Source organism: Neopelma chrysocephalum, unplaced genomic scaffold (assembly GCF_003984885.1).
Source record: "Neopelma chrysocephalum unplaced genomic scaffold, ASM398488v2 Primary Assembly neopelma1_94, whole genome shotgun sequence".
In the NCBI taxonomy this organism is placed as follows: Eukaryota; Metazoa; Chordata; class Aves; order Passeriformes; family Pipridae; genus Neopelma; species Neopelma chrysocephalum.
The window spans coordinates 1,782,099-1,808,227 of record NW_020897756.1 but is presented as its reverse complement, the minus strand read 5'-3'; positions in this window follow the sequence as shown (position 1 = coordinate 1,808,227).

Below are 26,129 nucleotides of genomic sequence, written 5' to 3'. Positions count from 1 at the left end.
GCCCATTGACCAAAGCCTGATGACTTTGATGATCAACTTCCTTGAAATTTGTTGGGAAAAACACACAAAGAGAATGTTCCAGGACAGCTCAGTGAGGGCCTTTGCACACACACAACCAAAGAATCACAGGATGGTTTGGGTTGGAAGGGACCTTAAAGCCCACCCAGTTCCAACCCCCTGCCAGGGCAGGGACCCCTCCCACTATCCCAGGGTGCTCAGAGCTCCATCCAACCTGGGCTGGAACACTCCAGTAGGAGTAGCTGGTGGGATTCAACCTCACACTGTGGTGCTTTCTATGCACTGAGTGATTGATGCAAACAAATCTGGGTCTTCCTTGTGTATATGTGGACCATGACAGGGGATGTATTTTGTTAAGAGTTCCCACAGGAAAAAGAAATTGGTAAACTACAGAAGGTGGAGAAGTTTCTGGTTTTGTTTTGATTTGTTTCAGAGAAAAGAAAGAGAAAGAATATTCCTTTCTGTGTAACAAACCGAAAAGTGGTTTTCTGTAAATGTGTCTGCTGAAATGGGTGGGGCCTCTCATTGTGTTTATTTGGATTGCTCTTGTTTCCCATCACAGCCACCTTCTTCCCAAGTCCTACAGCTGCTCACCTGTCAGAGGTGTGCCTGCATTCCCATGGCAGCATTTCCTAGTCTGCATTCCAGTGTCCAGAATTCCTTACGGTAATGCCCCCTGTACCATGGTCAGTGGGAATGCAGCTGAGCAGCCCCTCTCACACACTGAGCTGATGAGGGCATAAAAGAGGGATAAATAAAATGAAGTTTCCCCTCACCAGCAAAGGCATCACAGTTTCTCTGACAGTATCTTACTGGAGCCCTGCCCTGCTGGACCAACAGATGCCTGGTCCTTGCCAAAGGGTGGCCACTGCCAGGGGTTTGCAGGGTTTGAACAAACAGACTGGTTTTGTCTGCTGGGATTAACCAAAAGAAGTGTAGCTGAAACTCAGATTTGTTCATGATCTTGGAGATAAATGTACAGATAAGAGTGAGAGGCCTCAGAATTAAACCAAAAGGCCACCTTTGTTATTATGTTTGCTTGACAGACTGTTTTGAAGTGTGTCTCTCTGCAGCAGGCAGGCAAAGATTTTATTTGCTGGGACCAGGCCTAAGGTCCATTCTATTTTCAGGGCAGACACTTAACTCCTATTCATGTTAGTGGGAAAGATTCTCCTATTCAAGGGAAGAACAGACCCATTAGAGATATAGAACATTATATTTGACTCCCTGATCTCCTACAGCAGTGGGAGCTGGTGTGTAAGTAGGGTCAGAGTCAGAGCTGGTCCCTGCTGGTTTATTCTTCGTCATTCTGTCCCACAGCACCAATCTCGCTGTGCTACAAGACCATGGTGGGTTTTGACATTGCACTGTATCAACATTTCAGGGCACTGGTTTGGTTTTTTCCCCTTAGGGATGTCTCAGTGAGATGGAAAACGAGGGGTCAAACCTGCCAAGCCCAGGATTGCCTCCTAGAGGAGAGCCCACTGGAGATAAAGGCAAAGTTAACGTGAGTTTGGGACCTGGCATGACCTACTGACTGGGCAGAGTTATGAGAACCCCCGTTAGGACAGTTTGTTTTTCAGCCTGGTTTCTCATGGGAACGGGGCTGATGCAATCGTCCTGTCTGTGTGTGTGTCTACATCCTCCTCCCCTCCCCAATAACTTTTGGACTCATTGCTCAATTTTAACCTCCTTTGGCAGGAGGGGAGAGGCTCCAGGGGTGCTGCTGGTGCTGGTACCAAAGCTCAGCAGAGGAGGGGGAGCCTGCAGGTGTCCACTGGGGCAGGTACTGCCCCAGCAAGTTCCTGTGGATCCAGATATGAGAGCACCAAGACTCGTACAAATGGCCTGATCTGAGTAAAATTACTGCTTCCCTCCTTCTGCCCTGGAAACCAGGAGGCAGAGGTCTTGGAGAGTAGGCTCTGGGACATGCCTGGAGCTCCTCAATGCTGGAGCAGAGCTCGCTGTCAGTGCCAGAGTGGTGGAGCACAGCACCAGGCTGCCCAGGATATCCTGCTTCTCCCCCTTTGGTCCTGACACTCAAAGCCCATTACCTACTTAATTCTGTTGTCTGTAAAACAAGGTGGATCTGGGAGGTTTCATTTACTAACAGCCTTTTAAACCACACTGGGGGATGGCAGAGAGGCATCCCTGTTGCAATCTGATGCAGTGAAAGCAAGGCTAGAGGAGGACGAGGAGCTGCTCTGGGCTCAGAAGCATCTGAGCAAAGGTTCCCTGTGCCAGGGCTGTGGTGCTGCCAGAGCTTGTCATCCTCATCCCCACACCCCCAGGGTCGGGTACCTGCACAAATCAGGGTCTCCCTCACACCCAGTGCAGAGCCTTTTTACCTCCTTGCCTTCCAAAAGCTCCCTCACCATGTGAACTCAGGTAATTCCAGGGGAGGGAATTACAGCCCTGCAGACTTCACAGAGAATATTCAGCATAGGTACAGCCTTTAATGATGTGCAATTAAACCACTATATATATCCAACACCTAGGAAATGGTGGGTTTAGAGAGGGGCTGCTTACACTGAGCAGGTGCTGATGAACTCCCTGGATCACAGAGGTATCGTTTTAAAATGATAGCATGGATTTATTAAACATGCTATGGAAGACAAATGTTGTTATATGAATACACAGGGAAAGACAACAGATCAGGACAACTCCTTGGATTTCTGGTTCCACATTACATGCATGACAACTCCTTTTGGCTCAGAAATAACAAGAGAAGAACACAAATTAATACTTTTAGTGATTTGTTATCTCTTCCCATAAAGTCTCTTTTTGGGGGGGAAACTGTGTTGCATGACAGCAAAACAGATGAGGAGAGAGAATGTTTCCTTTTAGTCCATTAAAGTTTCCCAAAAGAACTCAAGGAACCCGTATTTTAAACATCTCATAGTTAGATAAAAAAAGTCTAATTAATTACTGGGTTTTTTGGAGTTTGTGAAGGGAAAAAAGGATCTTTCTCGGACGTAATCCAGATGCCTCTTGAGCTGAGTGTCTGCAGGTTTAGTGAAAGGTCAATCTCAGACTCTGAATTTCTCCTGGACCTTCACCAGAGCAAAGGGTTTGCTGGAAAAGCCTGCTTCTGTGTCTCAGGCTTCTCTGCTGTACCTGTCTGTGTCTCCCTGACTCCAGGAATTAGAGCTAAAGTTCCAGGGGCATCTCCTTTGGGACAATGAGAGCCTCAGTCAAAGCTGGATCACCTGTGGGTGCTTCTCTTTACCTAAAACTCTTTATAACAAAACATTCCCCCTCTCCTGAGTGTGGAAGGGCTCTCTCAGGGGCTCTCTCCTCTTCCTAAGCTGGGTGGACTTGGTGCAGTGCACCCCAGATTGTTCTCTCTGCTTCCCAACCGGTGCATCTCCTTTGATGTCAAGGGACCTACTGTGATTTTTTGCCCCATTGAGATGCTCACCATGGAAGAAGTATATAAAAGACTACTGCTCACAGGGTGGGAGCTGCTGGTTTCCAGTTTCTCATTAATTTTTCACTTGTCTTTCATTTCAGTGGGTCTGCACTCTGCTCCACCTTTGGCACAGACACAAATGCTATTTTTTTATGTGGTTCAGTGGGAGGAATGGTTTTGATCATTAAAAGCAAAGCAAAAATTATTTCAAGCAAAATTCCAGAGCCTCTCTGCATCCATTTATCTTTCCATGGCTTCCTTAAAGCATTGCCTACTTACTCTCTGGGGAATCTGTGCTCCAACTGTGTTTCACCACATTTACAGGAGCAGTCACATATGACCAAGACTAAAATTTAACCTTAATTGCCCACAGGCTGCTGCCATTGAACCCTGTTGGCATGTAGGAGTTTTAAAGTGTTGAAATGAGCCCAGCAGAAACAATAAGAAAGGCAAAACCATATTTAGATGTGAACCATCTTTAAAAATATTAATATGCTAAAATCTAAGTGATGAAGGCTCACATCTCTTGAAAGAATGTGTAATTTCCTGTAATCATCTCCTTAAAATATTCCTGAGTTGGGCTTTGAAGCAGCCAAAGAAGAGAGGGGTCTCTGGAGAGCCCACCACTGCTCCTTGCTGAGACAGGGCTTTGGGAGGTGAATCACTGCTGGATCCCTGCACACACCCAGCATCAATAAAGTTTTATGGACCTTCCTCGCAAGCCTCAGGTTTTTGATTCCAGGTGTTCCCATTAATCTGGGACATAATGCAAGGAAGAAGTTGCTATGCTTGCATGGAGATGGCAGCACAATCTGGACCGACTTTAGTCAGCAAGAGCAAGAAGTTTAATCATCTAAAACAATTGCCCTTCTTGAAGCCTCTCTGCTGTTTGCACAAGCCCACTGAGCACTGATGTCCTGTGATTCCTCCGGATACTGCAGTGTCTGGGGTGTGCAGTGCTCTCTGAGGAAATCTTTGCCTTCCCATCCCATCCCTGGGGTGGTAATGAACACCCTGGGTGCAGAGGTGTTAAGGGAAATCCCAGCAGAACAGGACATAAGTTCATTTTAGATCTGAATTTTACAAGAGTGTGACCTCAGAGTGCAAAACCAACCCTCAGCCCTTCAGAGTAAATCCCTCCTAGGGACTGAAGCGTTTGCATGCTTTTGTAGGGTTAGGGCACTACTTTAGCCCCCAGGCTTGTGAATATTCTGTTTAATGACACCTGCAACTGTTAGAAATGCCTGTTAGTAATTGGGGAGCACAGTCTGTGCTGCCAACACTGCCCTGGGGAGCTGCCCTTGCCCCACCAGGACCCCTCAGTGGGGGGAGCCACCTCTCCTCTCCAGAATTTTCCTCTCTGGAATGTGTCCCTTTTTGCTTCATCTGACACTTCCATCACCTTTCAGAAGCCTCACGGAGCGGGGGCCATGAGGTTTGGATGTAACTGGCAGCTGGATGGTGCTGAGGTTCTTTAACACACAATTTTTATAAGGCTGCTTTAATGTTTGCCTTCGCCCTTTGATCTCCACTTGAAAAACGTTTTTCATGGAGTTTGTTTGAAAGCACAAATAATCCCTTACCACAACTAAGGGCCAGCAAATAGTTCTAGAAAAGAGAGAAAACCAGAGAGAATCCATGAGCTGACGGAGATGCCTTGGAAGATGTTTTAGAGGCAGTTTGTAACGGCACATTTTGCAGGACTGTTCATCAAGTTAATTCTCCTGTTGTGTTGGCATTCTTGGATATGGTAATAACAACAAGGAAGGTTGTAATGGATTTCTAAAATGGGAGTGTTTTAATAGATTTTAGTAAATTGCATTGTGTTCGATGCTGTAGTGTTGTGATGTGACACACTACAATGGAAGATAAAGTCACTTGCAGACATAAGCTGTGGTTCAAAAATAAGTATGATGGTTCCCATGAAGGATGATATTTAACTAAACACATCCCTGGAAAGGGAGAAGCTCGAAAAGCTGTAAAACAACGCTACTCTGGTCTGATAAAAACAGGGGCAGCCCCAGTGGGTGAGGAGAGCTGTTCCAGCTTCTGCAGTGCATTGGTAGCAGAAGCCAGTCCTGTCATGGGAGATGAGCTGTAAATTGAGATACTCTAATGAAGGAGAGTCCTCTCAGCGTGACTCAACACGACTACAGGTCCCAAAAGCCTTGCAGCAATCTACATGCAGGGCCAAAGCTGTCCATGTGATCCTGCTGATCTTGTGATCTCCACAATATTCGTGTGGGGTGCAGGTGTAGGGAAGAAAGCTCATGCTGGGATAGGATTTATTCTCTTCAAAATCTCTCAGGTCTGGGAGAAATCCCCCTGGCAAAGACAAACCAAACTGCAGAATATTTTAAAAATGTTAAAAGTCAATTCTTTCTGTCACTAACATTAAACTGCTCTAATGTAGACTGGTTAATGATGGTTCTTCATGAAATAAGACATTAATCTCCACTTGTAATGCAAGAGCCATACAACTTGCTTCAGCCTTAATCTTTTATGAGTTATGGACTCTTCTGTGATTCATAAAACAAATAAATCACACTTCTAAGCTATCATCTATTTATTACTGCTTTTTAAATGTTCAACACAGTATAAAACCGGTGTATTTTGCTTGCCAAAAGGTTTTCAGCTCCTGAGTAACATTTGGGAAGCAGAGTTCAGGTTCTGCCTACAGCTGGACACAGGTTTGGTCTATGTTCCTGCAGAGAGCAGATCCCCAGAAGTGCAGTCCTGGGGCTGGGGTGCAAATCCATCCTGTGCTGTCTGACTGTGTTCACTGTGAGTGAACCAGCTGACCTAAAACGTAACAGAAAGTCCCTGGCCTTTGTTTTTAGAAAGAGACCAAGGCTGATCAGTAAATAGAACTGGCCAAGTTAGGAAACCATGGGAGAATAAAGGAAAAGAATAATTTGGAACAGCAAAAATCAGAGTAGAACAAATATTTGAATTATTGGGAGACTTATTCAAGCCAGAAGTCACAGGTACTTTACCTTTAACATGCTCTGTGCTTCTTTCAGTGTTATTCTCTTTGCAGCAGACCCAGAATCCCCAGACTACACACAGATGCTGGTGTGTGGGTCCAGCAGCCCTGGGGGAGGATTGTGTGCAGCCTGGCAGCAAACTTTGCACCCAGTGTTTACAGTGAGAGAGGAAAAAAAGTAAAAGCCTCTGGTTTGAGGAACCTTCTGTGCTTCCATTTCTGAGGACAGTCCTCCTGGTTGGTTCCCAACCTGCACCACAAGGTTGGCAGCCTGTTTGGCTTGGCTGTTTCCAAATCCTACTGGTGTCAGCAGGGAATTAAATTCACTCCTTCCACCTCCTGCCTACAAAGACCACAACAACTCCCATTGTAGGCACTGACCTTGGCCTTAGATTTCAAAATCTCAGTGACCCAGAGGAATTACTGAGGTAAATAAATGAAGTCAAACACATGTCACTGGAGTGCAGAAGGCATGAAGTTCATACTCCCTGAAACCATGCCCGGGTCTGTGCCTGCCCGAGTGCAGGTTTGTGGGTATAGGGATGTGCTTTCCAGATATTCTTCATATTTGTGATTTGCTTGAAGGAACTGTGAAAATACAGATCTGCCAGGCCACTTCTGGTAAGGTAGAGTAAAAACTTGGTTCGTTCTGGCTGTGCTACAACTCCAGCACAGACTGTGCTGCTGCAGACCTGGTCTGTGGGCTCCAAAAAGAGCACAGGAATTGTGTGTCCTCTCTAAGAATACTAAAAAAACATATAAATGCTGACCAAGTGCAATCAAGCCTTTCCTCTTTTCATATGATGCATATTCCATTAGACAGCACTCGAGTCCTGTGTCATATTTGGGGAGTTTCTTTCTGTGAAATGCAGGTGGAATTGGAAAACTGGAGCTCACTTACCCAGATGATGCAGATAATATTTTCTGCTCCTTTTGGCAAACAAAAAAAAAAAAGAGATGTTTTCAATAGAAAGGACCACTATAATAAATTCAAGAGGCACATTAGAAAAACACAGTCTCTCAAGAAAATAAGTGCTTTCCCAGTAAAAAGGGGAAAAAAGCAGAATTCCGAAGCAGAGTTAACAGAAGTTTGGAGAAACGCTCCTAAATCTCAGGAGGAGTAAATGGCTGCTGCTGATCTGTTCCTCCCCTTGTTTTTAAAGCACTGAAGGTTTTGGTGTGTAATGATGTAACAGTGGTTACAACTTTATTTGTTTGCTTTTCCCTTAGAGATGTTTCCTCGCTCCACATCCCTGGTGAAACTGTCTAGGGGAAACCTCCACTGTAGATGCTGCTCTAATATATTTACAGAAAGAATCCTGGGTGCTCGTGTTAAAGCACCCAGAGAGACTCACATGCTTTGACATTAGAAAGTGAATTCTAGAGCAGCTTCTTGTTTGCAAAGGAGCAAAATGACCAAGTGGAAAAAATCTGGTCATTGATGACAGCAGAGCTCCCTATGAAGGATCACTGCAACAAACCCCAGGTTTCCAAAGCAGCTGTTGATAAATGACACCAGAAGGTGTCTTTTGGCTCGGAAAGCTGCCCATTTTCATAAAGATGATGTTCTGTGGCCCCTGCAATTATATTACACTGCTCTTGCACCACTCTGTGGAATTTGGCTTTTTATTTCTTCCAGCTCCGTGCAGACTCAAGCAGGTTTGGCCTCTTTATTAAAACTAAGCTTCAATCTGTAAAAAGCCTCTTGATTGTCCAGACAACTAGTTGGGAAAGTCAGCTTTGTTTCGTTGCCTCTGTGTCCCCGGGGTACCGACACTGCTCCTTCTGTTCTTGTCTGTCAACACTCCTTTGGCCTAAAGTTTGTATATTTTTTTTTCCCCCCTGTATCTGCCAATTATTTTTTGTTTTGGAAACCAACTGAAAAATGTTTCAGTGCTGTTTCTTGATATTTTTTCCTTTTTTAATAAATAAATGCCAACAGCCTGGAGCTTATGAGCAGCCCTACAGTAATAAAAGGATGTACACAGCAGGCAGTACTCAATTTGCAAAAGAAAAACAGATTAACATTTCAGGTTTCTGAGGGCTTTTTGTCAACAACAGTACATTTAAAAACATCAATCTAGTAGTAATTGCATTATCAGTGCATTCTCAGCTGATTCTTTGGCTGATTCCCTTAATATCATGGAATGGAGAAGTAGCTATGGGAAGCCTTTTTAATATATATAAAAAGTGAAAGCTTGGTAACAGTCAAGTTGATTTGACTGCGTGTAATTCCCATTGCTGGGACTGGAATGACGTGAATTCACGGCTAATGGCAGCTGAGTGAACACCCACAGCCTGGCTACAAAAACTGGTACCAAGTCCTATTCCTGGGCACTTTGACAGAAAGAAAGTTCATTGTGAGCTGACAATGAAAAAAGAGCACTTAAAAAAAAAAAAAAAACACCCACCCCCCCGCCAAGACTTCCAACCCCCCCCCCCCCCGGGAGTATCATTTCCCGACTCTTTAGCAGATGCTCTGCAGTCACCGCTCGGGGATAATGCCACTGATTGCAGCCAGGCAAAGAACAACACGGGACGAGACGCTGCTCTCCTGCTCCGAATTCCCTATGAGCTGAGAGCTGCAGGAATACCTGGAATCAGCCGACAACCAGCTCCTGGGAACCTGCTGCTCCTCAGTGCCCTCCCAGGCTCAGGTGGGATGGCTGGGGCAGCTCTGCCCCTCAGAGAGCTTTCATTTTATACCAATAATACCTGTGAGTTACATGGGGATACAGAGAGGCTGCTTCCACACTGCACTGGGCAAAGCCTTGACTATTTTCTTATTTCTTCCCTACAGTTGCCCCAACTGCTGAGGTTTTTGTTATGCTGGTTGTCCCCTCTGGTGTCTCTCACCTGGTGGAGAATACACGTTTCTTTTTAAAATTTCGTAGCACAGAAAAGCAATCTGGGGTCTGATTTTATGCCAATTCACTTACACACTTCTGATAATTTTGTCTTATGTATATTTATTAGGGGTTTTTTTCCTTCTAACATCATTAGATTTGTTTTGAACTCAAAGGTCAGATGCTACACCAGTATAAATCAATGTAACCACATTGATTTCAAGGATTGCAGCATCTTTCAGTAGTTCTTATTGCAGAGATAGTGTAGTTGTCTCTGAGGAAGAATATATATATATATATATATGCATTTTGATTTCAATCACAAAGAAAAAAGAAACTTCTGTGAAGAATGTGATTCTGTAGCAGGTCATTAACCACGCAGATAAAGCCTGGTGGTGTTAAATGATCAATACAACAGAACCTCAGCCAGCCGCCTCCAAAGATTCCTTTGAGTCCATCCCCTATGCAGTCCCACTCTATCTTCAGAAAGGAAAGCCCTGATTCTTGCACAGGAGATCCTACCACCATGTTTTTCTTACTAAGAAAAATGTGGTTTCCTTATTTGGTTGTACTCCATTAGGAACCTAAAGGACACATTCCCAAGTAAAACAACCTAAGTGTTGGTCTCACTCATTTTGATTCAATCACTCCAAATAAATTCCAATTGCTCATCCAGTTATATTTCCCTGCTTTTATTGGGCTACTTAGTGAGAGGGTAGTTTCCTGAGTTCTTTGAGCTATAAATTAAATGTATATGGAGACAGAGAAAGGGAATTAAAACTATGCAAAATGTTTCAGTGTTAAAATGAGAAGTTATGCCTTTTAAAATAATTTCTGTTGTAAAGGTGCATCTGTGGTTGTACAGACACCTTTTCCCACTTTACAGGGAGTTCCCAGTCTGTGCAGCTCTGCAGCTTCTGTGCCGTGCATGCAAAAAGCAGCTTCACATGAAACTGATAATTGTCTCCAGGGGAAGGGGAGCGTTGCCTGTAGCCAAAATATGTTTTATTGAAAACAGAATCTTCCCTGTCAGGTCATATCGTTCCTCCTGAGCTTGAGGGATGCTGAACAACGCTGCCAGGCTTGCCCCATGCTGATAGTGCCATCCATGCCTGGTGCACAGATAAAGCAGCAGCAGCACCCGGCCAACATCTGCCTCTGACACCAGCATTTGCTTTGAGGTTTGAGAGATAAGAAGCATCAGTGCCAGTGGTTGAAAAACACCTCAGAAAATGAGGTGCTGCACTTGATAAGAACAACCCTTCACGGGTCTGTGGGCTGCTGTGTGGTGGAGAAGAGGAAGTTCAGAACCTTAGGAAATGCTTTAGATACTTTTAAAATGTCAGATGTAGCATATATGCACTTCCTCTTTCCATGCTGATCCCCCGCTGGGGAGGTCCCAGCTGAGGTTGGGACCTCTCCCAGCACATCCCTCTCTGAGCCTTTCTCTCTCCTTTCTGGAGAGAAAAAACTATTGGATTAAAGTTGCACAAAGAACAGTCAACACCAGGAGCCTAAGTGCCATTCATTTTTCCTTTACTATCTTTAACCTCGGGGTAATTAGAAGCAAAATGTGGACATTAATTATCACAACAGACATAAGGATCTAAGATTAGATGTATTTTACAGAATGCTTCCTATCAGTTCCTCAGGGAAGGGGAGGCAGGGCAACGTTCCAGGGGTTCTGCCCCTGCCATCCAAACCGTGTTTCCCAGATCCCTGTTCTGGATATTTAGCATAACGTTTTTGGAAGTCTTATGGCAACTTTTAAATCTTTACAGGTGCTGCTATTGAGGTGTCAGTTGTCATGGAGAACAAGAGAATATTTCACAACACAAAAACACCCCGTAATCATTGGAGACGGTTGATGATGTTGCTGCTGGGCACAGTCGAACTCTTCTTCACATCACTGAGGATTGAGGCTTTCCCCCTGCTCCACACAGCCCAGCTATAATCCCCTCTGATTAGAGCCTTTTCTCTTTGATGCTCCTCTTTGTCATTCACACACTGGGAAATTGTTCTGTGCTGAGTTACGTGGTTGGGGCCGTTTGCTCAGTTGTCTTTTTTAACCTGGAAGCAAAGCTGTCTGTGCCTGAGCAGCACCAGGATCCTGACTTCTAGTAAACCTTTGATTAATGAAGCTCAGGTAAACAGATTAGTCATTAACCTTTGCTTCTCATGATCAGATTACTTATTGATGTAAAGTACTTGTGCTGCTCCCGTGCTGCCAAGGATGGGAATCTTGCTTTCCTTCAGACTTCAAGAGTCTTCCCACCATCCAACAAGACCTCCCTTTCAGGATGGGGACATTAGAGAGCCGCTGCCTCTGCAGGGAGTCATCTCTTTCCTATGGGATCTCACTGTGACCAGGGCACTGAAATGCAGATATTTACAGGTGCTGTCCAATAGCAGAGTGTGCTGTTCCTGTCTCTGGTTCTGTGTTCTGGCCAGACAGCTCTCAGGGAGGGCACCTCAGCTGAGGCAGAGGGGAATTACACACAAACTGAGAAAGTTTTTTTAAAAACCAGTCCCCTGTGAGTCCATGCCTGTGCAGGACAATTGCTTAAACCCTTGGCAAAGGCCAAATCCTTGGTCAGGAAATCATTGTATAATATCCATGTCTGTAAACAAACAGAAGGCTGCTTGAAATCTATTGCAAGCTGACTTAATTCTGGGCTCTTCTGCTGCAGGGAAGCTCTCCCAGGATGGGCAAAACAACCTAGGAGCTGAGGGCAGCAAGAGAACCAGGGCAGGAACCTTTTATCTCTGCCAGCTCCATCGAGTCTTCTTACCTGTAGTCATGCTACTAATGGCCTCTGTGGAAGAAATTCATGATATTCCATCATCCTTTAAGGAGAGTTTCAAACTCGGACATTGAACAGAAAACAGAAAACTGGGCACTCCTTTGTGGCCATCTCTGCAGTGCTGCCCACCTGGAAAGGGTTTGCATCCCCCCTGACTCCCAGACGAGTTCCTCCAGTTTCCATGGGTGCAGAGATTCATCTGCTGGAGGAATGGAGGCTCTTGTCTTTCCATGACCTGCAAATTGAAATATGGGAAGGTCATGTAGGACTAAAGAGCAGGAGTGACCTGTGCTACCTGCAGTCTATAAAAGCAGAGAGGGAATTCCAATTACACACTGATCTAATTCATTGATCTCCAACGTAATGGATTATATTGAAATCTGCAGACATTTCCACTGCATTCACTGTCTTGATGCAAAGAATTATGAGCACAATAGACAGATAAAGCTTCATGTTTTCTGGCTGATCAACAGACTGAGCTCCATGTTTGCATGTTCAGTGTTGCATCCTGTAAACCCCTGTCTTCACTCCCATTTCCAGTCCCAGGATCCCCCGTGCACACAGCTATTAGCAGATGGAAATCCAGCAACCTGATCCGTAGGCCCAGTTGGGTAATCAAACATTTAATTACTAACAATTATCCATTAATGCTTATAAATTAGGTTGCCAAACTACTTCTACAGACTACAAATATTTACATCTAGACTTGTCTGCAAAAATGGAAGATGCCTGTGAAAAGCTCCACTGCAGTGTCTAACGCTGCCATTTTCATCTGGGCTCCTCAGACCGACACAGAAAATGCAAATATTTGCTGCATCAGAAAAGTATGCTGAAAATTGGAAGCTGAACTTGAGGAAATCATGAAAACCAGGTCCCACATCAAATTCCAGGCTTCCTTGATTTCTCTCACATTAAGACTCCTCCTCCTTTTTACCCTTTTCTCTTGCTTCTTCTTCTTCTTCTGGAGTTGCCAGCACCTTGATTAAACATTTGCCTCCACCCCAGGTATTTATATTGGTCCAGAGGGCTTATTTTATTCTGAATTACTTCCTGATATTAATAATGAATTTTTTATGACTCATCATGTATCTAGGAATGTTGTTTATTAAAATAAAGTATAATACCAAGATTTCAGGTAATACTTCAGGGATGAGTGTGTGCTTTCCACTCACACTCCTGACTAGGAGAGAACAACCCTCTCCAGTAAAATGCACTGCATTGCTGTGCAGAAAATGTAAACCAATTCTATAAAAGGGTTCCAGTTCCCATCCCGTTGAGTAAGTTTTGCTGTTTTGTGATTGCCTGTTCCTGCTGTCTGTTCTGTTAAAGTGATGTGGTTATGATCCTGTCCCCATGACCTCTCCCTTTGCTCACAAGGGAAATGTTGGAGTGGGATTGCAAGCATTGGGATTTCAAGGCTACATTTAAATTAGCAAATTCAAACGTGTCTGGAAGCGTTCCCAGGACTAGAACAAAACTGTTTATACAGTCAGCTGCTAAGCTGTTCTCTGGCAGGAATTTGGCCCCTTCCAAGTCCTTCTCTCCCTGAATGGACTGTGGGCCCAGCATGGCCAAGAGCAGTGCACAGGTAACTCCCACTTTTTTGAGAGGATAAATGAGTTTGCTTGCACACATGCTGTCCATCTGCTGGCTTTGGTGCTTATTCCTGGGTGCATTTTATTTACCTGATGAGGCAGAACCAAAATGCCTTGATCTCTAATATAATGGATATTGGATATAATGGATATAATGCCTTGAATGCAGTACCCAGCAAACAATTTCCTTTGGAGAATCACATTGATTTGAGGCAAAAGTTGCACTGGCAGGGACCAGGATTAGCCACCTTTTACCTCCCAGTCAAAATTTGGGCAAAAGCTGACATAATAAAGATAGGGGAAGCAAGGTCCTCAGCTGAAAACTAATGTCTCTTGTTGCAGTGTCAGGCTCGAATATTGTGCCAAGGGAATAGTGCCAGTGAGAAGAGGGTGAGACGGTTTAATGGGATTTTAGTAAAATATGATATATTTTTTTTAATTTGCCTGAGTGTTTTATTCTTTTTAAGTAACTCTGAAGGGATCATCTAATTCTATAGATAAGCCATGTATAGTCACCAGCCCAACATAAATTAATTGAAATGCCTGCTGAACACAACACTTGCTTCTACTGAGAATGAAAAGTTGTTCAAGGACTATGCACTTCCTCTCTTTTTCTCCCTCCCCTGGGGTCTCTCTCCCATCTTTTTCATCTTTTTTTTTTCCTCTTCCTTGATGCCCAAGATGGTTCCATTAGTCTTGCAAATATTAATTCTTAATGCAAACAGAATGTGTCAGGTGCAGGAGGATGTAAATGGAAAATTAATTGAAGAGCAACGTGTAGACTTGTGTTCCAGGGTGTCCTCAACATGCAGACAAAAACAGGGGCCAGCCAGGGACCTGCTGCCCCTCAGAATCCTTCCACACATGGCACACAGGGCTGGGCTGCTGGCACAGGAGGTGGACACTGGTTTTTTAGCAATGCCCCATAACCAATGACTCTTTTTGGGGTGTTGTCCCAGGCTCCCTGTTGCAGGGTGGGGTTGCAGAGCCAGGACAGAGCTGTGTCCCTTCCCTTGCTCCAGGCTGACCCAAACACCAGGAGAGCCACGAGCAGAGCTTTGTCACTGCCTCTTTTCCCAGCAATCAGTCCCACAGGACAGGTCAGGCTCTGCTCAGCTGCAAAGTTCATTTAACCCTCTCTGGTCAGTGATGGTGAAACCCCATCCTGGCCTGCCCGCTGTCCACAGCTCTGAGCAGGAGCTGGGGGTTGGTTTTGAGGCTTCTTGCCAACCTTTGACAATGCAGAGTTTATAAACTGATCGATGAATTTTACTGCTTTATCTGGTTCATAAATTGTCCCCAGATTACGATGCTGCACAAATCATTTGCTACAGATGCTTTGTGAAAAGAGAAATTCCTTGAACAATTCATAACAATTATTTGTAATCTCTGCTATTTTGACCAGACTCTGTTGATGACATAGCGATTCTTATTTCTTTTTTGGCTCATTGATTAGAAGAGTTTTAGATGTCTGAATTATTATATTTGGAGGTAAGAATTCAGAATTTGATTTCAGTTAATAGACTTTCAGTCCAGACAAGACAATAGTTCACTCATTCCACGTCCTCACACGGCACAGGCCAGAGCTTTCAGGCAGTTCTCTCCCCCCATACTTTGATGTGTGAGTACATTTGACAAAGCTTTATCTCCTAGAAAATTATTCAGTCTTTCTTTCAAGCCATATAGAATTCTCCTGCTTTCAATAAAAAACCCAGATGTTCCCATGACTTCCCTCTCATTAAAATAATTTGCTACAGTATTCCTGGGAAACTAATAGAAGTAGTTGAGAATACAAGCAGAATTTGTAATGAATTTACACACACTTTTTAATAGTTTCCCAGCAAAGGTTTCAAGCTCACTGGTGGAGGTTTGGGGCTGTTGCTGCTCACTTCTGTCCAGACTCATAAACCTGGTTTGGTGACACACAATCAGCCTGAGCCTTTCTCTGGTCGATGGAGAGCAGAAGGTGTCCCAGGTGGATTGGATTTTCTGGGGCTGGTCTCTTTATTGAGAGTCTGGACAAATCAGCAAACCCTAATTACCTCAGCTGGATATTTAAATTCAGGTGGGAAACACTCTGGCTCTATCTGCTCATCCTTAGGGTTGGTTCTTGGAGAGAAGGGACAGGGCACAACGCTGGAAACATTCAAGGACATCTATCACCCATCTCCAGCAATTCTTACTGGTCTTTTCTGGTACCACTGAGGTTTATTTTAAAGAATCCATCAGGCCCAAGGTTGTTTCCACTCTTGATGAAACTACAGCTCTATTTCTCAGCCTTATCATCAGCATCCTGAGCCTTTTTCTTACTTACCAGGGGAAAAGGGATAGGTCGGATCTTTAACAGGCACAATATTAAATTTCTAAATCCTGCTTTCTCTCAGGATTTATTTGACTAGGTAATTTCTATTTATTTTGGACACATTCCGAGCTCATGTCAATAGAGATTTGTGGAGGGAAGTACAGACGATACAACGGATTTTTTTTCACTCTTAACCTCCCCCTGATCACCACCGACAACAGACTTTCTGCCTCCTTTCACATTTCCATTTTCTCCTTTCCCCTCAGCACTGTTTCTCTGCACTCAGCATCCTGAAAGCAATGCTGGAAAGTCTTCCAGTAAACGTCTCATTTAAAGAGTGAGGAAGCCTGAATTAAACAGGGCAGGGACTGTTGCTGACCTGAGCTAATGGAGATGTCTTTAGTGAGATGTCAGCTCCAGACAGTTCAGCTCTGCCAGAGTCGTGACAAACCTTCCTCCCACTGTGACAGTGTGTGAGCAACGAGCTGGGAAGGTGTGTGATGGCCTCTGCATTGGGCTGGGGCTCATTTGCAGGTGTTTGCTCATAACTCAGGGCCACAGCTTATAATCTCATATAAGTGAATGAGAACAGCAAGAAAACCAAGTCCTGGAGGCAGAACCAGCTGTCATTGACCCAAAGGCAGACCAGAAACCATCACCTTGGTCCAGTCTTGTTAATAAATCACGTTATGTCCTGCAACCAGCGGAAAATACGGATGTGTCTACATGATATCTCCAGAAGACAACCTGGCAAGTCTGGAAGGTGAAATGATTCTAATTGGTGTAACTGAGGCCAGAATTTGGTGCAGTGTTGTCCAGTAGCTGGAAATTTCATGATTTTAATGGTGGTCCTGTCCAGTCTTTAGAGAAAAAACATCTAACAGTGGATGATGTACTGGTGGTGATGCATTGCAGTTAGAATGTTGGAGCTATTAAAAATTAGCACTACTCTGGAAACTTCCAAAATTGTGCCAATTTGTACTATTAAGCAATCATTAGGGTAATGAACAATTGCTCTAGGTGGTATCTGCCGTAACTTGGCAATTTCATAAATGTGAACATTTCAGAAGTAACACAATTTCTGTCCTTGTTGGAAATATTAAAAAAAAAAAAGATTAATTGACCCCAAGCTTTCTTTTCTGAAATACATGCTCTCAGACCACCAGCACACCCAGGAAGTTGTTCTAGTAATGCCTTTTTTGGTGCAGAAAACCATCTTGTGTTCTCACATACACTTCCAGCACGAGGAGTTTCCTCATTTTGACAAAATGTGTTCCCTATATTTTCAGAGCTGGGTTAAGGCCTCACTGCTGAGGAGAAGAGACATGAGACATGAGAGGAGAGGGCAGTCCCACAGCTGTCCCCCTGCACAAGTGCTGGAGCTGATGGGGAAGCGACAGCGCCCTTGGCTTCCCTGCCCCTGCCCTCAGCTTCTGCCTGACCTCTTGCACCAGGAAACCTGCCCCTGCTCTGCAGATTGTTCTGCTGTTCTCCTGCCCCAGAGACAACCAACCAAACCAACCAAACTGCCTCTCATCTGTGTGGAGATGGCACCATGAACACACAGCCACGAGGATCCCAAAAAACAGTGAGAGTGCAAGCAGAGGCCAAGCACGTCTGCAGTGTGTCCAGGATGGATTGGTAAAGCATGTTTGCAGTGTGTCCAGGATGGACTGGCAGAGCATGTTTGCAGTGTGCCCAGGGTGGATTGGTAAAGCAAAGCATGTTTGCAGTGTGCCCAGGATGGACTGGTAAAGCAAAGCATGTTTGCAGTGTGTCCAGGATGGGTTGCCCAACAGGAAGGGAAGCAAAACACGAAAGTTACACTTCCGCCAGACAACAGGAGTGACTCGGCACAAAAAAACAGGTTTAAAGGCTAAACTTGCCTTCCCTCACCCACCCCTCTGTCTTCCACTGAGTGCTTCCCTCTTGTCCAGTAAATAGGTTGTGATTAGATCTTCCTGAATAGCAAAGAAATGCTACATTTAGAAGTTTATCTAAAAAAGTAAAGAGATGTCAAATGGAAAAATGAGGATGGCTTTGCAGAAGACAAGCACAGAGGAGGAAGAGCTTCCCAAGCCACACAAAGGTGATCACAGTTCACATCTTACCATAAGGGTGGGATGGCTCACACCTGGAAGAGGTGTGAGCAAGGTAATGCCCTGTGTCTTCCTCATCGGGTTTTGCCAGAGAAGCAGAACTAACCCCCAGCACCACCCATCACTGAATTCCTGAAAAGAGTGGGTTAATGGTTCACAAAAATCAATAAAAGATTGCTGTGATGGGGGAGCCACCCTGGAATGACAGAGTGCTTTTTCCTGCCAGCAATACTCTTACATTTACCAAGAGAGCAGAAGCTGTGATATCTAATTCTGACCTGAAGCCTCTCGAAGCCCAGTGTTCTCCACCTCCTCTCCCACTGACCAGGCAGTTTCTTTTCTATGGGGGCTGAAGCTGATGGTGCTGTCAAAGCCAGGACTGTCCCTGTGCCCCAGACACAGCAGGGTTCCTGCTCCCTGGCTGAATTTCCCCAGTGTTGCCACCCAGCCCAGCCCATGCAGCTGATGCTGAGTCCTGGATGTTACACACACACACAATCTCTCAGGGCTTCCCCCTTGCACCAGCTGTCTTTTCACTCCTCATCTTTTCCTGTCTATTTCTGTATTTATTTATTTTCTCAATAATCTCACTAAAAATACAGTGACCAGCACTCTTTAGATCTATTTAAAAAGGCTGCAGACCTGGTTTATATCCTCACTTCCCATTTCAGATGACTTCAGGAGTCTGAAAGGCCATCAGAGCAGTGTCCCATGTGTGACCAGGTCAGTCGGTCACTCAGGAGCTGCAGGAGCTTCCACAGCTGGAGAAAAGAACATTATTACAGCAAGAAAGCAGGAATAAGACCTGACACTACTTGAAGCTTGACTGAGCAACTTTGAACCCCCTGACAAAGCCTCCTGGTGCAGCTCCAGGGATCAGCCCCTGCTCCAGCCCAGCCCTGGCTCCAGTCACACACGAGGGACCCTGGGGACAACAATAATGGAACATCCCGTGCCATTATTAACGACTCATATGCAAATACACACTTTGGGCCATGTTGTTTGCTGGGCTGCTTTTACCAGAGATCTAATCTCTTCACCTTTGGCATTGAAAATGTGTTTTAATTAACACACCAGCCAAACATTAGACTGAGACAGTCTGATCATTTCTAACTTTATTTTCCTGAATGAAAACAATGCTGGCCAAATTTACTGTACACTGTCACCTTAATTACCTGTCTCAGACAATCCCTTTCCTACTCACTTGCAGTTTATCACAGTATAACACAAAAACTCTTCCTCTAAAAAAAACTTTAAATGCTTCTGAGATTCAAGCCGTAGATTGCTTGTGCAGCTATAATCTTAAAAAACATCTGCTGCATTTGTGTGGTAAAGGAAGTCTCTTTAGAATACAGCCTTTGATTTCTATAAAAGACAAATCAGGCCACATGTTTTTGTTTTGAATGCTTCTCATCACAAGAGGAAATTTTCTGCAGCTTGGAATTCTGAAGCCATGAAAAATGTATTTATTTTTTAAACAAAGAGCGTACATAAGAACATCAACAAAACTCCTCGGAAGTGTTAAAAACCATTCCAGTATCATCTTTAAAGAAACACTAACGACTGCCTGACCCACATTTTGATCTACCTTTCTGTCTTAAATTTATCTGGGACATATCATGTTCTTGATTCAAACATGTAACTCCCATTGACGTCTCAGACCTTGGGAGCTTCATCCATCATTAGTTCTGGAGCTTCACCCATCATTAGTTCTGGAGCTTCTAATAGCCCAGAGAAGCAGAAGATTAGGAGGTTTCACTGAGCTTTTTAATATTTGTCTCTCAAAGTAAATATGTTGATAGTTTGGTTTGACAGACTGGGTTTGACACCAGTGTGAACTGAAGGTGTGAACTGATGGAACCTTGTGGCCTAGTGAGTCCAGAAGAGATTTCTTTTCCCTGATTCTGAAGTAGCTGTTTCTTAAGAAACTAGGGAAAAGCTTCTAATTACCAAGATTATTTTTGGTTTTACATGCTAGAAACTGGTTTTTGCCAGGATTTGAAATGCAAAAGCTGCAGTTCTGCGAAACGAAGACACTAATGCAGAAAAACAATTATCATTAAATTTTAAGAACTCAGATCACCAGCCTCATAGCAAATCCCTTACAGTTTTGGAGGTCTGTCAAGCAGGTAAGGCTAAAAGGTGTCCTGCTGATAGCAGCTGTGACCTGGAGCACATCCTTTTAAGTGATAACTGCTGTCAAAGTGAGGACACAAGCAATGAGGGCAGAAAGGCACTTCAGCTGTAGCAGCTTGCATAGATCTCATACAACTTCTATTTTCATTCAGTGGAAATACCTCCTTAACTGTCAATTATTTTTTGGTTTTTGGGGGGATTTTTTTTCAAGTTTACTCATTTTTCTTATAGTCATTCAGTGTTAGCAGTTTTCACTCATCCCATGTTTTAATGCCAAAGAGGTATCAAAATTAAATATACAAGCCCCTGTCAATCTTAGGCATTGTCCAGAGCTCACTGAAGTCAATACCAAGGTACCAATGACCTCCAGTCAGTTTGGGGTCACCTGCCTGTGACCTGTGCCTGTGGCTCTCTGCTTTTCCTGCTAAGTCTCTAATCAGCTTCAGCTTTAATATTCTGTGAAATACAATATTTGCCTAAAAGCACAGTAGACTCTGTTTCACCTGAAGATGTTCTACGAAAGGGGATAATCTTTCTTTTGCATGTGGAATGGCCAAAGTCCATGGAGACAAATTTTGAAAGGTGGGAAGGCTCAGTCATGCTCTTGGTCATTCCTGGCTGTGACAGAGGATCAGGCCTTAAGCAGAGTGGACAGTGGCTCAGAGCTCTCCCTGAGCTCTCCCCACCCTATTTGCCCTGCAGAAATTCCTTACCCAGCCAACAAACCAAGTTCCTCCACTCCATATTCCTCTGCAAATGCTGTAAATGATGGCAGATGTTTTTCATTACAGCAAAGGAGCCTCTTGTGCAATTAGAGAGACAGAGCTCTAAAACAATTTTTCGCACAGAATAACTGTGTATTTACATAGTTGTGAAATTGCTTTTCTGATAGAGAGTCAGATTTGCAAAACATTTGGTGGAATTTTTTTTCTGTAATCGTGTCTTGCCCTTGCTCTGAGATGCAGCATTCCCTGTAAACAACTGTCTCCTCTCCTCAGTGCCCTCATCTGTGTCAGGCATGGAAGAGATCCTGGACTAGTTGTCATTCAAGCATTTATCCTGAGTCTAGAGGAGTGCATGGAAGAGCTCCCAGAGGATTGTGAGGTTTGGGTTGGGTGCTGAGCTGTGGGTGCAGTGAGTAACCAACCCACCCCACCCTGGCAGAGTTCAGCTTTGATTAATGAATGTGCAACTTGACAAAGATTTACAAAGCTTTTCAAGTGCACCAGGGCTCATTTTTGGCCAGTTTTCACTGTTTCATGCAATTTCTGTGGAAACACCCAGAAAGGTTGGGGCTTTCCTTGAAGCTGTGGGAGCTGGGCTGTACTCTGGGCTCTCAACTAAAAGTATGAGAACTAAAGGAGGGGAAGCTGAGTCCTGAGTTCACTCCTGAGCTGAATTTGAGAGTCATACAACTGCCTGCTCTTCTGACATTTCCAAAAGAGTGTCAGTCCATTCAGAAGTTCAAGCAATTCAAGAAAGTTCAAGCATGCATTTCACTTTTATTGAGCCAGAAATATCAGCTATGTTAAAACAGCAAGTAGTCAGGATTCTGCTTTGCTGTGAATGTAGACCCCTTTTAAAAATTCTAACTAGATACGGGGAAAATTCAGACACAGATTCACATACTACCATTGCAGTCAGATTTTCAGCTCTTCTTTACAGTTACGACACTGAGTTGTAATGTATTTAGCCTTTTTTAATAAAAATAATCCTGTTTCTCAACTGTAAAGCAAGAGCAGGTGAGGGGGTATTGACTGTCACTGCAGGATTGAAAAGAGGGAGAACTGTTTCATGACTGGAGTCCTGACCTTTGTCTCCTGTGTTCAGAGATGGAGAAGACAAGAACAGCCCTTTTCCAAAGAGCTCAGCTCCCAGCAGTTCCCATTACAACTCCATGACTCAGCTCCTACCACGATCCCTGCCCCTGACACGGGCAGGGTGAAGAACAGAGAAATCCCCACTGGCCCTTGGAGCGACGTGTCTCGCTGACAGTTCATTTGCCGACAGCACTCTGTGGCTTTGGATATTAATTAAGCAGTGAATTAATTCGTTAATGTTGCCGACACAGAGAGCAGAACATACCTTCATTTCATAATGCCTAATTCCATTATCAACAAGCTGAATTCTGCCCTCAGCTCACCTCCATGTCAGCACTGCTGACTCCAACAGATGCCACACGAAAACGTCCGGGGGCAGTTTTTGTTTCCCTGTGCTCCAGACAGCCACGGGGCTTTTTCCATCCTGCAAGGAAATTTGCCTTCAGAAGCTTGGCAAAGTAAAACCTCAGACACTTTTGGGCTCTTTGCCCAACTTGAGAACAAGGGGCACAAAAAAAGGTTCATTTTTCTCACCAGCTACAAATTTGATTGACACGGAGGGCTGGTCCTATTAAGCTGAGATCTGGCCTGGGTTCAATGTATTTGGAAGCCTAGTTACAAACACATTAAAAAAACTTAACAGAGATTTTGTCAACCTATCAAAGACAAATCAAGAGTGATTTCCCTGATGCCTCTGTTGAATTGGGTAAATTTCATTTATTGACTCCAAGTACTGTGTGCTGGTAATTTTTCTCTCTGTCTTTCCCTCCAGAGGAATTTGACATGATCAGATCTACTCTGATGCTTCATAATCACATTTTCTTTCCCCTTCCTCTCTCCTCCTTTGCAGGGTGCTTTGAGTGTTGCTACCAGGTATAGAAGATGTGTCTGTCAGAGGGAAGAGATGAGCCAAATTCAGAAGTGTGCTTAACCAAGCCAGCTCAGTAAAGTCTCCTTTAATCTATCCTGCCCTGCACTTTCTTTGGCTTGTATCACATAGAGGCCCTTGGAATGGCATCTACAGGACTGCTCTGGTAAAAAAAACAAACCATTAAGCACAGCTTTTATGGGATGTGGAATGGACTAAACCCCTTCAGCTTGATGCACTTGCAGCTTGATGGGCAAGTTCGTGGGATGGAGGAGAAAAAGGATGTGAATTTAAGTACAGTATGGGAGGGGGTAAATGTGTGTTGGTATAAATGTCACTTGCTGGCAGTGAAAAACAACTGCAGGAAATTTCCCTTTGGGGGAAAATGGACATCATGTATTTGGGGACACTGGATTTCAGAATAAACCTGAGTAGGACTGTCCAAGGGATTCCCTGTACTTCCAGAAGGACTCCTGGGGCCTCGCCTGGGCCCAGAGTTTCATTTTTATGTCATACTAATTTTTAATTTGCATGGCACACACTTCTCACTGATAGTCAGTGACACTTGTCCCCTGGACCTGAGGACCCACCCAGAGCTGCCAGGTTCCCAGTCTGGGGGAGAAGCTGCTGTGAGTGCCCTGCTCAGTTTGCATGTGCAAAGCTCGGGGTGACTGGCACAGCTGGGCACATTCCCTGGACTCTGCAGTCGTATTTGCAAGGATTTTGAATGAAAGCCACGTGAGCCTCGGTGGTTTTGGCTCTCAGGAGCTGGTCCCAGTGTAGACCACAGCGTGCAGGTCAGCCTTGAAAGAGCCATGGTGCCACAGTGCAGTGCCAAAGGGTTTTTAAAGCCATCAGCAGCCCCTGGAAACGACTGCAAGAGCAGAGACACCCCAAGCTCTTCCCAGGTGGAGCCTTTCCAGCTCCTCTGCAGGCACAGAGCTGGCCTGGGGCTGGTGAGCAGGAACACGGGATGGCAGGAGCAAGGGGCTGACAAGTTCCAAGTGCCCAGGGGCACCCCAGGGTGCACAAGGGTGTTGTCCTCGCTGCAGTCCTTTGTCACCAGCAGTCCTGAAGATCAGCCAGCCGAAATGTGGAGCTGCCTTGGGTGTGCTGGAAGATTATCCCCGGGGCTGCCCCTCCCTCGTGCTCAGCCTGGGGGCTGCAGGAGCCCAGAGCAGGCAGGCACTCAGTGCAGCTCAGCCTGGAGCAAGCCTGGCACCCTGTCCTTTGTTCTCTCCCCTTCCTGGAGGAGAAAACCACAGCTAAGCAAGATTTGAGTGATGTGCTCAAAGTCAGACTGTGATTCAGTGATCAGCTGAGAAAGCAGACGTGCTGTGCTAGCCACTATTCCTGTTTCTCCCGAGTTAATGTGGATGGATTTATTCAGTGCATATTTATTTCGTGGGTTTCTTTTTTCATGACATTTCCTCAATTTCTTGACTTACAGTTTTCATTATTGTGAAATTTGATGACAGAAACCAGGCAGAATCGCCGAGCAAGGCATGTTTCCACCCTGCAATTTCCCTCCAAAGCAGCCCCATCTCAGCCTGGGGAGTGCATGGGGAGAGGATCGATTCGGAATTTGCCAAGTGACAGGATCATGAGAAATATTCTGCTCTTATTTGGATCCCACCGAGAATATTTCATATGCTTGAAATGCCTGCTAAGATCTTTTTTTCTCCTTTTTACCTGATGTTCCACATAGTGAAACAGTTTGGGAATGAAGGAGCTTCTGGATCCTCAGTAGTGTGAGCTGCTTTGTCCTTTGCTTTCTACTTCTTCCTCAGTACACCCTCACACAGACATTCCCTGATCAGAGCAGGGTAGGCAGGATACAGAGATTCTCACAATGTCAAAATGTAACACGCTGGCCTGGAGCAACTCTCCAATTTTTCACATTTATGTGACACTATAAAAGTAAGTAAGAGCCATGATTTTATCTCATGCCCTAGCAGCTAGAATTTACATAAACTTATAGACGTCTTGAAATCACAAATGCAAAGTGAAGTATTGAGTATCATTAAAATAAATCACTGTCACAGAAGCCTGAAACTTAACTAAAAGCTCTTTTTCTAGAATCAGTCTGTCTGGTCACACAGTGCAACTAGCAAACAGTTTTGCATTCAGTATTCTGTAGATCATGTGAGTTACATCAATCTCTATTTTTATTCTACAATCTCATATTTAATATTATAGAGTTACCTCCCTTAACTATGTTTAATTTGGCTTTATGTTTGTTTATTTTCTTTGTCATGTCATTTTTTCCTCTTGTTAGTTTTCTTTGGCACTTGTATAATAACACTTTGGAAACATTAACTAATTAACCTTCTTAATGCTCCTGGGAGGTACTGCAGGCTACGTCAGCCTTACCCTGCCTCCCATTTCATGATGAAATAAGCAGGAGTTGCCTGATTTGCATAAGGATGAAAAGAAAATTGTCTGGGCCGAGACTCAAATCTGGGGTTCCTAGTTTGGAGTTTTTCCCTTTCCCTTTTGTACTGGGATTACTTTACAACTGGTTGTTTGTTCAGATTAAAAAGGAATGGCAAAGTAAGGGGTTGTACCCCCTCCCCTGAGCTCCTTGTCACTCGGTGCAGGCATTTGGGGCACCCCCAAGGCAAACATGCAGAGTTACCATCCCACCAACAGCATCACCACTACACAGAGAACAAAAGCTGATGCTTCTATGACTGATCCCTTTGGCACCGTAGGCAGTGCTAAAAATACATTTTCTGGTGGGTACTATGCAAACCTCTGTGAAAAATGGCCCTGATCTTCAACAGCTCACAAACTCCTCTGTATATGCACCTTCTGGCTGAGTATTGAAGCCACTGCCAACTGCCAGAGAACTACTGTAGGATCATAGAACCATTTAGGTTGGAAAAGCCCTCTAAGGTTATTGAGTCCAACCATTAACACTGCCAAGCCCACCACTAAAACCATATGCCTGGGCCAGAGAGACAGCATTGGGAAAGCAGCTTTTCCAGAGGATGGTTGGAAGAGTAATTACCTCTGTAGCTTTGTAACTGGGATATGCAATAGATAGGCTAATGTTATCAGGGGGAGGAGGAAGAACAGGGTTAGGTAAATCAGTTCAATGGCAGGGATGAAGGACCCAGGAAGGCACTCCCAGGAAGCTCCCAGTGGCAGAGCTGTGCCTCAGGAAAGAGCAGGGCTGGTTTGTGCAATGGAGAGTGGGAGAGGCAGTGGGAAGAGTGAACCCAGTGGAGCCCTGGGGTG